This window comes from Centruroides vittatus, unplaced genomic scaffold, assembly GCF_030686945.1.
Source record: "Centruroides vittatus isolate TY-2023 unplaced genomic scaffold, ASM3068694v2 contig_157, whole genome shotgun sequence".
Lineage (NCBI taxonomy): Eukaryota > Metazoa > Arthropoda > Arachnida > Scorpiones > Buthidae > Centruroides > Centruroides vittatus.
In genome coordinates this window covers 73,308-89,279 of record NW_027120963.1, presented here as the reverse complement: position 1 = coordinate 89,279, position 15,972 = coordinate 73,308, and the positions used below count along the sequence as shown (strand labels likewise).

Here is a 15,972-nt window from a genome sequence, read left to right as displayed (position 1 = left end):
ATTTAGAATTTGACATAAATGAAGCATAAATCTTCCAGGTATTCCATATATTTTACATAAATTTATAAATACATACATCAATAGCAGTTTCATACAATAAAGTTAGTACCTAATCTTCACACTCAACTATAATTACAATAAAGTATAAGCATCTATGTCTTGAATTGGTCCTTTTCTAATTTAAATTAGGCATTTGCTTAATATAAAACACAACGTAACAATTGGAAGCCAATTTTACAAATGATAATTAGGGAATGGCTTAGAACAGACCCCTCTAAAATAAATCTAACAATTCCATGCATTAAAACCTGATAATACCAGTTATACAATTGATGTGAAACTAAGCTTTTTTTTATTTAATGATTCCTGTAAATGTAACTAGTATTTAAAGAATCCTTCCGATTTTGTTTGCAGAGGCTATCTTTTTTTAATGATAATTTTAATATCACTGTTGAACAATTCCATGCATTAAAACCGATATTTATACACAGAAGTGAAGCATTTAGAAGTGTTTTGCTCGATTACCTTTAAGGGTGTCTGGAAAAGGAGTGTTGTACGATTAAAGGCACTCTATGAACGAGAACTTACGAATTTAATTATGCAGTGGTTAATTGTAAATGTAATAAGGTAATTAAAGATTAAACTCCTTCCATAAGATGTAGTGTGTGTGAATTCTGTTTAAGAGTAAAGAAACTTCACTGAAAGTGTGCATGCTATTTGAAAATCATTAATGTTAAGCAAGTGTTTGTAGACATTTCAAGTCACCCATAACTGTATGGAAATCTTTACTACTGTTCGATACAAAGATATAACTCCAAACAGTTCAAGGTATAAGCCAGCTCCATAAATTTACAAAAACTGCCTTAAACTTACTATTATCGTGTGAAATTTATGTATTCAATAAACGTATACTCTGTAAATACTCGCCAGGTGTAATCTGTATGAGGGATTATACAGATTACACCAAACTAAACAGAACAATATTAAAATAAATGATGAATTGCCTGATCTGCTTTCAAAGTAGATAGATGTGTCCACTTAAAATTAAATTACAGCAAATATAAGCTCTTTCAGGTGTTATTATAGAGAATATTGATCTTATTTTATTATAGTATGGCCAAAATTACAATTTTTATAAGAAATACTTTGTTTTCAAAAGAATAATGCTACTAGGATAGAATTAAACACAAAGCCGACTGTGATATTGAGGGAGAGAAAAAAAGTAAAATTAAATTCGAATCTTTAAATGTTTTTTTCGAGCAAATAGTTCCACTTTGTGAGAAAATTTCTTCCAAACATAGTCTATACAATCAAACTTGCCGACGTTGAATGTGTTTCAATGAATGAAAACTCAAATCTGAAAGTACAAAAGAAGCTATTAAAATGAAATTTTAATTATAATTTGAAATAAAATTGAATTATTTAACAAATAAACAAATTTAAGATTTTAGTGTACGAAATTTCTGTCTGCCATTCTCACTGACAGATAAAAACTTTCGTGGGGTATTTGTTTTCAATTGTCCAACTGACACAAATGTTGCATAATTTTTCTCCAGTTTTTGAGATTAGTGAATGTGCGTTATAATTTTAAAAATTATCATGTGTTCTGGTTCTTACCATTCTAAGACGTTTAAAAATTCCTTTATCTCAAACCCGAAATTAATTGTATAATACACCGTGTATCAGTAATTAGTTAACTGTAACGATACATAGTTGATATTGACTTTGTTAGTTTAACCGAATTTTACTAGTAAATATTTTAACTGAAAACAAAGAATAAATGTAGCAGGAAAACATAGATTATGAAAATAAATTTATTTTATTACTTTGAATAAAATTAATAGACAAGCTTTATAATTAAATCACTGTAATTTAACTTTACAAACTGCGAAACACTAGTTGAAATAAACTACAGATTTGTTTTAAACAAATAGGGAATTTGCCGGAAATTCCATTTATTATAATATAATCGCAAGTAACATATGTTACACCTATGCTAATGAAATTAAGCAACTCGTTCCGGAACGGAGATCAATACATTACCATAAAGCCTTAACAAATTCTGTCAATGTGGTGGTAGCACTTGTTAAGGCTTTATGGTAATGCATCGACAAGAGTAAACCCACGATCTAGCAAAGGAATGATTCTGTCTTGCTAGATTACAAGCATCTGTTTTTACAATGTGTGTTCAAACTAAATATATTTCTGATAAAAGAAAACGTTTTACTGTATTTTGCTACTACCTTCGACATATCCGTAACACTGATAAAATTATTGTAAGCAAGCAATAATATCAAAATATATGTTTGTGTGGGGATTAGAATATGATAACAAATGTAGATAATTAATGTAGATTTAAGTCAATTTAAATATATTGCTACTATTTATAACAATTCATTGTTTTATTAAAGACATACATAACACAACTTCTAACTCTAAAAACAATCCAAATCATGTTCTTGTTTAAAATTAATGAATTTTAATGAATAAATCTAACTTTCAATCAGTTTTTTCCCTTATTTACTGAAATTACATTAAAAAAGCAGGGATAACTTGAAAAATTCTACTTACATATACTTATAATTTTGACTGTTCTTTACAACTCTTCTAAGTTTATAAATGTATACAAATAACAAGTGGGGTTAAAATGATAACATAATTCCTTAACACCATCTCATAAAATTTAATTCTAATAAAAACTATTTTGGCTATTTTGACTCCACATAAAGGGCTAACATACCATATGTATTGTCTTTCAAACCCTCCACACTTGTTTATTTAAGGAAGAGAATAAAAAAAAATCTAAACAATTAAAAACAAAAACAGAATGGACTGATACTAAGAAATCCACAATTTACTGATTAGAAATACTTTCAAACTACCTGCTTTTCGATAGGAAATAGCCAACATTAACCTATGTATTTACTTGTGTCTTTTAAAACTATTATCAAAAACTCAAGCAGTATTCAAAATATACATACATAAATAAGTCAATTTGTAATGGAAGATGAACCGATACTATATAGTATACAGTGACATAGATATCATATAATCCATGACAATGTTATAACAGAATTGAGATCATTGTACAGCCATAATTAATAGAATATGTTATGATTATATTATAAAAATCCGGATCTAAACACCCAATTATCCAAAATGCATTTGTTCTGCATGACAATTTTCTACAAAAATTCTTATCATAAATATAATTTAATTAATTGTAACACAATCATTTTTCTTCTCATTAATTCAATTAATTTCCCATGATTTCATCAATTCTAAATGCTCCATTAATGTTCTTCGTAAAAGTACTTTTTTATGCTCCGGCAAGTTTCGTTAACTTTCCCAAGTAACCTTCTCACTTTTAAATGTGGTAACTTAAACGTCATTACTTTGAAATAATTTAATTATCATCATTATTATATAATTAAAACCACAATATATTTAATGTACAGTAATTTACTTAACTTTTAATAATTAAAAATTACCTATGAAGTACTGTTATTAATTTCTCTATATTCTCTTTCTCTGGTAATTAATGTCCATTAATAGTTGCGTTAAGGAAATGATCGAAATGTAGAAAAACAAGAACTTTAATTTGAAAAATTGAAGCAGCATTAACTAATTAGTTTAGTTACGCTTAATTGAGCTAAATACAACAGTTTTAATATCGCTTTAAACTATAAATTATTAAACTAGAAAATAATTTTATATGGTCTACGAACTAAACTAAATTCCTGATTTAAAGTTAGGTTGATTCAAATACATGTCTCAACTTAAATAATTCTAGTGCAATTACAATAAATAAAATCAATTGTCAGTAGCAGAAATGTTTTCTCCTACTGAGAACTGATAAAAATAACATTCAAGATAAAAACTTATATATTTTTCTCTTTCAAACATTTTCAACATTACAAAATGCTTCTTCAGGATGGCTTTTTCCATGTGTTCTATTTAGAAAGCTTCTTGATAGCATAATAAATGAAATGAAAAATTTCCCATAATCTGTCAATGCATCCATAAAAATCATTATACAGCTCTCATTAGAATCAATTCCATATTTTGCAGGGCCCAGCAAAAAATATAAATATGGAGTCTTTTCTAGTTCCTGATGGCTACGCATTGAGCAGGTGTGGGCCTCTCTTTGTACAAGTCACACATCCTTAAAATTAACTTTAATTTAACTTCATTAATTTAATTTCTATGTATAACGTCCTTTTAATCCAAAGAATTTATCTTGGTAGACGATCTCACAGCTTTTTAATTAATTTAACTTTTATTGTCACAAGAGAGAAAAGGCTTCACTTCTTTGTTTTTTCAGCATAACACTAATATTTGGTAAGAATGTGTTGTTGTCATTGTCTTTTTCTTTTAGAAAAAGGAAAAATGTGATGAATAGATGCTTTCTCATTCTGTCACAAATTTCTAGTAATCACTGACGTCATTATATCTACGTGTAATTAACTATATGCTAGTAAAATGTCTTATTTTCTTGTCTCCCTCTCATAATTGTGTCAATGTTATTATGTTTGTCAACCTGCAAGTACTAATACTTGTTCAAACTAACCTGTAAGAAAATTATAAGTTTAACCAACACATTTTATTGAAAATCAAATAATAATCAATGTTTTAATTCTAATGTAATTAGACTGCATTAAAAATATAACAACCACAAATATATCCAAAAAAATCCTTGCAGAATTTATTGTTAAGTGCATAATTTCAGTAGTCTATTATATTACTATAATAAGTAGAATGATGTCTCCAGTTGCTAATGGTTTAAAATTTTCCACATCATGCAGTTCATTATTTAAACTAAAACCACAGACAACATTAGTATTTGGAGTCTTACATGCACCCTCTTATCTGCTGTACTTGGTCTTGTAATATCAGACCAAGTACAAAAGTAATACTAGTATATAGTAATTTATGACTTGTCAAGAAGTCACTTTTGACCATGCACAATAACTGCTTAGTTCGGACGACACGTCCATCTCAGATACAAATGAATATGGATACACATACTCTGTTCTAGGCACGAACTAAGTGCGATACTTTCAATCTAAACACATCTGTCTTCGGAGAATAAATATTCCTTAAAAATGGACACGCTTAGTTTAAAAGTATCTCACTCTACAGATTAACACAAGAGATAAATATCCCCTAAAGATGGACACACACAGTCTAAAATTACTTGTTAGTTAAAATCTGGGATAAGGAGGCTTTGATTTATGTTATTAAATAGCTGAATTAATCATGTCTTAATTGGAGTCGTAATTTAATATAAATATGTTCTAAAGCTTTTAGACAAAGACTCGGCAATGACAAATAAATACAGAAATTACAATAAGAGACATACAAAAATATTCTCCTTAATTCTAATAATGATTTTGGTACATGGTTTTGTATGCTAACCAAACAAAAACTAAATCTTTAATTTTATTCTGAATATGTTAAGACATTTCTAGTTTACCAGACTGCAGGTTTAAATCCCATTTTGGCTGTAGATATTTGTGATTTCCAATTTTAATGGAAATTTTTTTTTAAGGAAACGCTCGCTAGTGTAATGTTGCAAATTAAATTTTTTATTAAGTTATATATTAACCTGTTTATAAATACAATTTTTATATGTTTATTATGTCAAATCATAATAAACAGTATTTCAGTATATCATAATAAATATTTCAGTATTTTCAAATAAATACTGAAATATAATAAAAAATAATATCAATAAAATCAACTTTCTATATCACAGATTATTTTCTTAAATTGTATAAAAAATTAATGTGTTTACTAACATAAAATTTTTCTTAAAATGTAACAAGAAAATTTTCTGGATATCAAATCAATTTTTTCCCAAATAAACTCATCTCTGTACAGTTCATTTACAATAGTTTTCCCCTCAGACAATTCATCATACAGAATTTTCAAAAATTTCTTCCAACACTTGTTCTCCACATAATTCTTCACGTGTTTCCCCAGACAATTCTCTCTCTCCTCTCCCTTCTCCCCAGATAACTATCCTAAACAATTTTTCTTTGGATGACAATGATTTCTTGCCAGAAAAAGCTATGTTTTGGTTGTTTCGTCCCTCGGTAATTATTCTTTTAGAAAGTAGTCTTTGGTTAAACTGATTGGTTATCATAAATTTGTCAAATTCTTAAAAACTTAATGCTATTTATAAATATTTCTTGGATTAAAAAAAACTACTCCTAAAATACTTATCCACAAAACAAATACATGTAACGCAAATTCCAAATATTTTTCTAAAATTTAGTTCATTTTGAAGACAATATTTCTTTTATAAATTAGAGTTTTGACATCCCTTCTGCTGCAGCACTTCAGAATCTTAAAAAAATCTAATAAATTACATTCAAACAGTAAATTAAAATTATGCAGGATTGCGCGTAAGTCGGCTAACCAAGATGTGTTTGGAAAATCATTCAAAGTGATCTCATCACGAGTAATAGTGTGCAGCTCTTCTAAACTGGTTTTAACTGTTCTCGAAACAAACCTTGTTAAACCAATTTTTGGATCATCCCTGTATTAACTACTCAATAACACAAACTTATAAATAAAACAAATATTGCTTCTAAGGCTAAATTATCATTAATTTTTTTAAAATGACATTTCAAATTCACACATTTAACACGCAACTTACATATGTGAAATTATTTACAAGAGTATAAATTTCTCTGTATTTGGTTTCGTGTGTGAAAGAAATTCTTAATGGAGTTTCTGGAATAACATTAGTTAATTGGGTTAGCAATTAATCTGCAATTACAGTTTTTTTGTACTGATTCATAAGATGATAAGGATTTGCAACAGTAATTTATAGAAACATTTTTGTAAAGGTTGTATTAAACTGAGCATATACTAGTTGAAATCTTAAACAAATTAACTGAAATTGTAAAATTTAAATTTTCTTTCTGTCATTTAAAACTTTCCAGAATTTCTCTTAAATAATTTAATTTCAAACAAAGATTTTAAGGAAAATTACTTGTTAATACATAAAATCTTAAACATTAAAAATTCTTTTATTTTACAGAGAATAACATAATATACCAACTTTTAAAACCAGTTGAATTATAAAGTAAGTGTTTCAGCCTACTTAAATTGGTGCACAAGTTGCCTAATAAAGCAGATTTAATGCATTTGGATAAGTATGCCCATTGTTTATCCTATAAAAAAAACTGGTGAAACCAAGTTAAAAAAGTAGAGCTCAGCAGAAACATCTAAGTAAAAGAAACTTTTGAAAGTTGTGGCATTAGAACAGTGGAAACAGATTTGACAGTAAGACTCAACATGTGAATAAAGTGCACATTACACAGCCTACAACTACAGGAAGTTTTGGAGCAGCAGTCATCATGATAACATATCAGAAAAATAAGCATCATCACAGAAAAAGGCTTTGAGCTTTACTTGTGCCCAATCTTCTTTTGCTGATACTGCTCAAATATATTCTAACGTTCAATCAAATTAATGTAGTGGGGGTAAATTAGTATAGTGTAAATTAATGTAATGTAGTGTAATGTCAAAACTTTAAGGCATATGTGTGTGTGTATATATATATATATAATATAATATAATAAAAAGCTAAGAACAGAGAGACAAATATTCTATCACCTATATATAGCAATGGACAAAAGGTCTGAAAACATGGAGTTTTGCATAAAAAAAGCTCTAAAATTTCACACGATTCCAATACTTTCCCTTGTCATGTATAGGTACATAAGAATCATAAAAGTAAAATGGGCTATAATTTTATAAATACTCAATATTTTAAAATTAAACCTTCAAAAGAACCACAAGAGAGGCGGTCAGCTCTTGGAAGAGCCATTAAGCATACACAGATTCCTTCTAGATTTTTCAGTAGCTTGGTGTTGCAAAAATGTTTTGTTGTGAATATAGTGAAAAGAATGCTAAATTTGGAATTGCGTAAGTCCAGAACCATCCAACAAATTTATTTAAAATTCAAATCTTCCATAGTCCTTATTGTAGACATTACATATTGTAAATTTCATCCAAATTGGTTCATTGGCCAAGATATTAACAGTCAAATTTGGAATTTTAACATTAAACATGTGGCTAAGCTCTACTATAGAGCACCACCACACTCTATGATACACATATGATATAGCCCATTTCATTTGAAACAACTTTTGTCATTGGCTTTCTTATCCAGCTGCATTATATCTACTTTAGCAGACAATGTACCCAATATTTCATTGAATTCAATATCACAGATTTAAATTTACAATTGTTCTAAACCAAATTACATCTTCTAAGTAGAAAACTTGCTGGTGTATTTCAAATACAGAAAAATAATTAGTAACAAATAAGATACTTTTAAACTATACTTTTTAAATCAGACTTCTACAGTTTAAAAGTATTTTCAAACCATATAGGTCTAATTTATTTCAATACTTTTGGTCTTTAGCTTCGTCGTCAGATGTACGTATGTATAAATTTAATCTTAAATTCATAAAAATTATGTCTGTTTATTCAATTTAAAATGAAGTAAGTCAGATTATGTATTTAGTAACAGATATCTATCATTTAGACACAACATACTTATTCAAATTATATCTGTGTATTTACACTATATATACCTGCTTTCTAGAACAAATAATTTTTTTAGCATTTTTGTTTGCAAATAAGAGCACCCAAAATCTTAAATTCATTTATTCTAGGAAAAAAAAAAGCGTGTGCATAATTAACACTACAGGAACGGAAAAATATATTATGTAAATGCAGTTCAAACCACTTTTCTCAGTGTAAATACAGTAGAGCATCGATTATCCGACCCCCGATTAACCGACCACGTTCTAGTCGGCAAATTCAAATGTCCGCTAGTGATGTGGTGCTACAATATTTGGTTATGTTTTGGCTACTTTAATATTATTTTTGTTAAATTTTTGCATGTTTTAGCTGGCAGCACTGGCTCGACCATGAAAGGGAGGCTAGTATTTAAACCAGGCCTAATACACTATACTAATAATGTATTTTTTTCAATACTTTTCGGTTATTCGACTTTTCAGTTATCCGACCAACCCCAGTCCCCAATTAAGTCGGATAATCGATGCTCTACTGTATTTTTAAATAATCCAAGCGTTTTCAGGCCACATGGCAATTATCTGAATAGCTAATAAGAGAGATTTCTCTTGTTGACTCCAATTGGTCATGTAGCTTAAAAGTACAATTTTGCACCAAGAAACGTTGTTTTTGACTGGATTTACAATTTAGCTTTCTTCACTGTGTAAATATGAATTACAGAACACTAAACAACATTAAAATTTTTATATAAAGTAATGCAACATATAGGACTTGTCATATATTTTAAAGTCATTCAATAAGATATACAACTATGCCATTATGAATATCACAATTCATATTAAAATACTACAATGTTTATTACATGAAAATAACACAAATTGTGCAATAATATATAAAACATATAACATTAATTACATTATAAATTATTACATATGTAAAGTGTATGTTAAGTTTTAGAAATTTTTTAAAAACAATATGAAACTTACAGATGCAGTTCCCACATTAAAACATAGGTAAATGCAAATAGTTTTAGTCAGGATATCAGTACACCACAATATGGCCATCTTTTATCATCCACAGAGCATCTAGGCACTGCAAGGATCCTCCACATTTTGTACATTAACATATGATTGGAAAGCATGCAACATTTCCCATGTCCTTGAACTTTGTAAACCTCACTTTTAAGCTCCCAGAATTGATGGTTCATCCATACCATCGTCTGAAGTGATGGTGAATTGTTACTGTACTCCTCTCATACTACCATGGCTTCTGTGCAGATACCATTTTCACTTGTAACCAATGACAGTCAACATTGTGTAAATAGTGAATGGGAGAGAAACTGACTTGTGAGTGTCTGTCTATGCTGTGGCAATGCATGCTGTCAGCAGCTCTTACTGTGCTCATGCTATAAATTCCATAAACTTGACTTAGACTTTATGGACACCCTGTACATTACATAAATTACAATTTTAAAATATTGCATAATATATCATGTAACATTCTTCATTTAGCTTGTTTGAATTTGTATTAAATTATTATTTCAACCTAATAGTGCTGTTTTATCACAACAACTTCTGTATGTTATAACACTCTTGTTTTATTCTTTTTAAGTACCTTTAACAAAAGGCATTTTGGACTCGTATCGTCCCTCTTCAGTTGTTATACAATTGTTACATATTAAAATTTGATGTACAAACCAGATTATTAAATACACATTTGGCCTTCATATCTTCATGTTATATCTTTCTCGCTGAATATCATAATAATAGCCACACAATGCCATTTCTAAATACTACAGCATTCAATAATGAAGACAAAATCAAGTTGTAAATATTATATTGTTATTGCAATTCCTTTTCTTTATATTTTCATGTGATGATATACAATTAAAGTACCATCTGTATCCTAATATAATACGGTGCTTTTCAAACTTTGTGTTCTCAGACTAGTTTTTTTCTTTCCTTCCAACCCTCATGAATGAGCATTTCTGTGAAATAAAAATCTTTTAAAACAAAGAGAACTGACTTCAAATTAATTTTTACAATTTTTTCTTTTAATTGTTAGACTAAATTAGTATGAGAATATACTAATAAAATTTGATTTAAACCATTAAATAAAAAAAAAAAAAAATTTTTTTGGGCCATTTTCAAGTAATTTCCTATGCTGATTTTGATCTTCAGTCTACCTGTAGATCTAACTACTAAAGAAAAATTAAAGTCAATAGTGAGGTTGAAGCCGAAGTTTTAAACGCAAAAACGTGTACATTGGACATTTGGCGCTGCTTTCTTGTAAGCCAGGAAGTTTGACAATGGCGTTTGGAATGTCAATGGAATCATGCTCGACATTCCAAAGACCACTGTCTAACTTTTAGGCTTACAGGAAAGCCGCACTGAACGTCCGAGGTACACATTTTCGTGTCGAAAACTTCAACCTCATCCTCGCTATTAAATTATATTCTTTTAAAATATTTTTAAAGACTTTGTGAACAGTTTTATTAACCTAATATATAAAATTATGAAATTTAAAGTATAATCTCATAGGGGCCCAGTAATATTACTGTTCACAGACGAGTTTGACTAGCGCTGATGGAATGTACAATGCATCATATGTATCAATTGTAAGTCAAATGGATAATTGAAAATTTATATCCCCTGCATGCAAGGTTGCAGATTCAAGTTCCTGTACTGGATCATTATTTTTCTACAACCTTTCCATCTGAATGATTTTATTTAATGATGTGATTAATAAAGTTATCAATGAATGGTGACACACTTATCCGCAATAATAAATTTGTTCATTCATCTATAAATAAAGTGGACAAACTTGATCAGGAAATTCAACAGTGGGCATAATAAATATTGAAAATCCTCAATTTTTTCCATTTATTTTCTAAATTTTTTAATGTTTTTCCATTATTAAAATTAACAAATTTTAAAAATATATAGGATCTTCTACATCTGGATTAGAACAATATTATCATCTCAATTTAATGTTTATTTTTAAACATATAGGACACATTAAACAATACTGCTACAAACACATTGGAAAAGATTTGAACTTTTACCTTATAAAAAAATCATTTCTTAATTTATATTTAATAAAATAATCCAAAAAAGCATTGCTTTGGAGATTGCAAATTTCAGAATATAACCCATATTGCACTGGACTACAAACCAATAGGATACAGTCTAACGGAAGACCAAGCAGATAACAGAGAGCCAGTTTTGACGCTAGTATAGGAAACTTGTGCTGTCTAATTCAGAAAAACAAGAAAAAACTAATAACATAAATAATTTTACACTGCAACCAAATAGATTTTATAAAACAAAATTTATTTCTGGTATAGAAAGCAAAACTTTAATTTACTTTCAATGACAAAAACAAATTTAATATCTGATGTACGGTAATTCATTTATACGTGACAAGGGGGAAAAAAGCAATTTCCTTTAACTTATGAACAGAAAGAAAGAAATTGATAAAAATCTCAAAGGGGATATATATTAATCAATTTTTATTTCCTGATGTTTTTTATTTTTAAATATTAAAACCTAATTACTTTTTTAAAGCTATTATTAGCTGTCTAGAAGAACAAAAATTATTTTCAAGTCTTGAAAACATTCTATTATATAAATTTAACAGCAGTTTGTTTAAATGATTATTAGTTCTAATTGACATATCAATAATTAAGCCATTTTGAGTAAAAATCATTTGAGAGAGCAAATTAAATTAAAATTAAGTCAATGCATTTTATTGAGTAACAGAAATGGAAGAAGTATTAAAATAATTCTATAATATTTTGTCATTCTCCTTTAACTTCTTGATAATTTAAATAATATTTTGTCATTCTTTTGACTGTTTCCTTAACGAAGAAGAACTAAATTACATACAGAAAAATAATCTTGTACTTGCTCATTTAACCTTTATCACCGGTACTGCTTAAACTTCGGAAAACAAACGTTTTCGGCCTCACCCAAGGTCTGCTTCAAGTTAAAAAAAAAGAAAAAACCAGTTTCTAATCTTAAAATGACGTTGAGTTTTTAAAATAAATTCGAACATATGTGTGTGTTATGTAACCTCTGATTTGGTGGTGTAGGTGGACACCTCCCTATCCACCTACGCCACCGACCCAGAGGTTCACGCAGAACTATCCAATGTCAGATTGATAAATAGAGCCTTTCATACTGACCACAACAGGGCTCTTGAAATATACAGGGCCGGCCAGACAGAGAGATGTATAAACTCTAAAGACGGCAACCCGCTTTCATACACTTGGTGCCACATATGCGAAGAACAAGAAATAGCTGATGCTATGTAACGCACATTTGTTTTCTGAAGTTTAAGCAGTACCTATGATAAAGGTTAAACGAGTGAGTATGAGATTGTTTATAATACTGGTATTCAGACTAGAAGATATTGTGATGTACAGATAAATACTTGACATTTCTTTTGGCTTTAGATCCGTTTAAAGTGAATGAATAAGAAGAAAGATTTGAAGTTAAGAAAAATTTTGACTAATATTTATCTACTGTTTGAACTTTAATGAATTGTTTTAGATTATTATTAAAATGAAATAAAATTAGAGTACAGTAATACCTCGGTTTTCATTGACTTTGGTTATCATCAGTTTCAGTTGTCGTCGATTTTTTCTGTGAAAAACTTGTCTTAGTTTTTGTTGGTTACCTCGGATTTTGTCAGTGTGCCCATGCAACCTTGCTGCTAATTTTGAGAAAACAAAGGGCGATCCATGGGTTTTCCTGGTCAGTGTGGCATTATTTCTCATTGTGTGAGCATTATTACCCCACACCTCTAGCCAAACAATTCCATTGCTTTCCTTTCGTTTTTGGATTTACATTGATTCATATGGAAATAATTACCTCGATTTTCGTCAGTTTCGAATTTGGACAATTGTTTTTGGACTGATTATCAAAGAAAACCAAGGTATAACTGTATTACAGATAAATGCATAAAATTATAACTATCTTTTTAAAAGTCTTTCTGCCTATTATGCTGCTCTTCCATGTCTATTACGGATTTAGCCAAGTCCATAATGGAGAGCCAGTGATGAGAAATTGAGCCCGATATATCTCAGATAACCACGGAAAGTTCTTGAACTGCAGCCCAGACTTGAATCCAATCCCCTAGAATGGCAATGTGCCGAAACTTTTACAGACTTGGTTTTCTGGCCATCTATATATGCTTTTAAAAGAATTAGCAGTTTAGTAAACAAATGCAGAAGTTAACTAATGAAATTATTTTTTGTTAAGACTTCAGAATTGTACATCTTTGCCCTATTCAATGTGGAAACAGAACAGAAACAAACATCTTGAAATCCAATATAATAGTAATATGCCAAACGACTGCCGGATTAAATCAGGCTACTTCTCCGTGATTATTTTAAATTAATTTCTAAATAATTTGTCACTAGAGGCAGGTGTTCACTGAGAAGTAGCCTGATTTAATCTGGTAGTTGTTTGGAACAGAAACAAAATAATTATTGACTTTTATCTTTTCAATACAGAAAATATTCAAAGAAAATATACTTGAGTAACTTTCAAATTTGTTTTAAAAGTTCAGTTTGCAAAGCACTCAATAAAGGAACGTGTACTGATATAAGCAAATACTATCATACTTTTGAACATGTATAACTCAAAATATATTTAAATGTAATCTTAATATCCAAATAAAAATGTCAATAAAAGAAACAAAACAACAAATTTCTTTTACAGAAAAACAAAAATTACGAATTACTAGGATAATAGAGCATTTCCCTTTTATTTTTGTAAATAGAAACAGGTGGTTTGTCATTATGAATGATAAATTTGTTCTCAATTATGACATTACGACGGATTAAAATAAATTTTAATAGAATGTTAACAAAAGCAATATCGAACAAATTTATTTAGATAAATCTGTGTTATTTTTTAATTATATTTATGAATGATATACATACATCTAGACTTTTGTCTTCAGCATACTACATAAACAAATACAAGCATTTTAAAATTTATAAAATGAAAGAACTTTTTAAAAATATTGTTAAAATGAAAGTACTTGAAAATAACAGCTTTAATCTTTATGGGCTATTCCACTGTTTCGTGTACTTGAGAAAAAGTCCTGTATACAAAGTGTCTTCTTACTGCCAATCCACAATGAGAATGCAACTCAATATTCATATCAAATTTTTTATGAACAATATAATTACAACTGGTGAATATTACACTATTAAGATAATTAATTTATATAATTTGATTTTTATATGTACTTTTTATGTACTGTATTAAGTTCAATGTAAGAATATCCGTAGCTGTTCAAATGTATACAAATTTCAAAGAATGTGAATTTTAAATGCATTCTTTTGTAATGTAGCTTGAAGACTACCGAAAGCTTTCATGTACATTAAAAACTTTGTTGATAAACAGCAAATTTTTAAACGTCTCTTGCAAGATTCACAATGCAAACAAGTTAATGCAAGTCAGCTCCTCTGGTAGTTAGATTTAAAAAAAATTCACAATACGGAAATAAAGTTGTGGTTGGGTGGTGAGAAGACACCTTCATATCATCTATATACAACTTTTTCAAACATATAGACACTTAAAAATGACAGAATAGTCTACAAGTAAAGAATCAATGCTATTATTTTCAAGTGTTTCTTCTTTAGTGACATTTTAAAAAGATTCCTCCCTCTTAATACAATTTAAAATAGTTTTAATGTCTTTGGTTTTTTATTTTCTATATTATAAATACAGATATTTTTTTACACCGGCTAACAGAATTAGAATATAAATATCTAGAACACTTCTCTCTATTTTGATGCATGTGTTAAATTTAGATGGTGATATTATTAATGGATAATTTGATTTGTTTTTAGAAGTTTTTTTTTTTAAACTAATTCTATTTATAAGTCTTAGTTTTTTCATACAGACAGTACCAAAGCTAACCATCTGTTTTCCATAAAGGAAACTAAAGTAATTTAATAATTGTAAAAAAGATATCACTTATTATCTGATATTTATCAATTGACTTTCAATTAAATTTTTTAAAAATATTTTTAAACTATTAAATGGGAAATTACTGCCTACTAACAATAGAAATCTACCCTAAGAAAGAATACTTTTTATTTTTAAACAAAGCTTTTAAAAAATTACAGAATATAATTTAAAATCATCGAAAAATGTTTGAGCTATCACTTAAATCTGAAAAACTGAAATATAAAGTGTAGGCAAGTCCATTCTTTCTTAAAAATCATTGATTTACCAATTATGTATTGCAAATTTCAAATAGCTCTGTGATATTTTAATTATATAAAAATGAATTCGTTTTTAGTCATTCATTTTAATTTTATATTTTACTAAGATAATGAAGCATCAATATAACTCAAAACTAATCATTAACCTCAAAGAATACAATAAAATT

The 15,972-nt window shown here is 28.4% G+C and overlaps 2 protein-coding genes across 4 annotated transcripts in view; both read right to left on the bottom strand.

The window, feature by feature from the left end:
* The window catches only part of LOC136968785 (bifunctional 3'-5' exonuclease/ATP-dependent helicase WRN-like), a 122,056-nt gene extending 116,691 nt beyond the window's left edge, over window positions 1-5,365 (bottom strand). Inside the window, 1 exon segment of the mRNA XM_067262821.1 lies at window positions 5,349-5,365. The gene's annotated coding sequence lies outside the window, so the exon portion shown is untranslated.
* The window catches only part of Ptpmeg (protein tyrosine phosphatase Meg), an 85,041-nt gene that overhangs the window by 61,457 nt on the left and 7,612 nt on the right, over window positions 1-15,972 (bottom strand). The gene's annotated exons all lie outside the window — the stretch shown is intronic.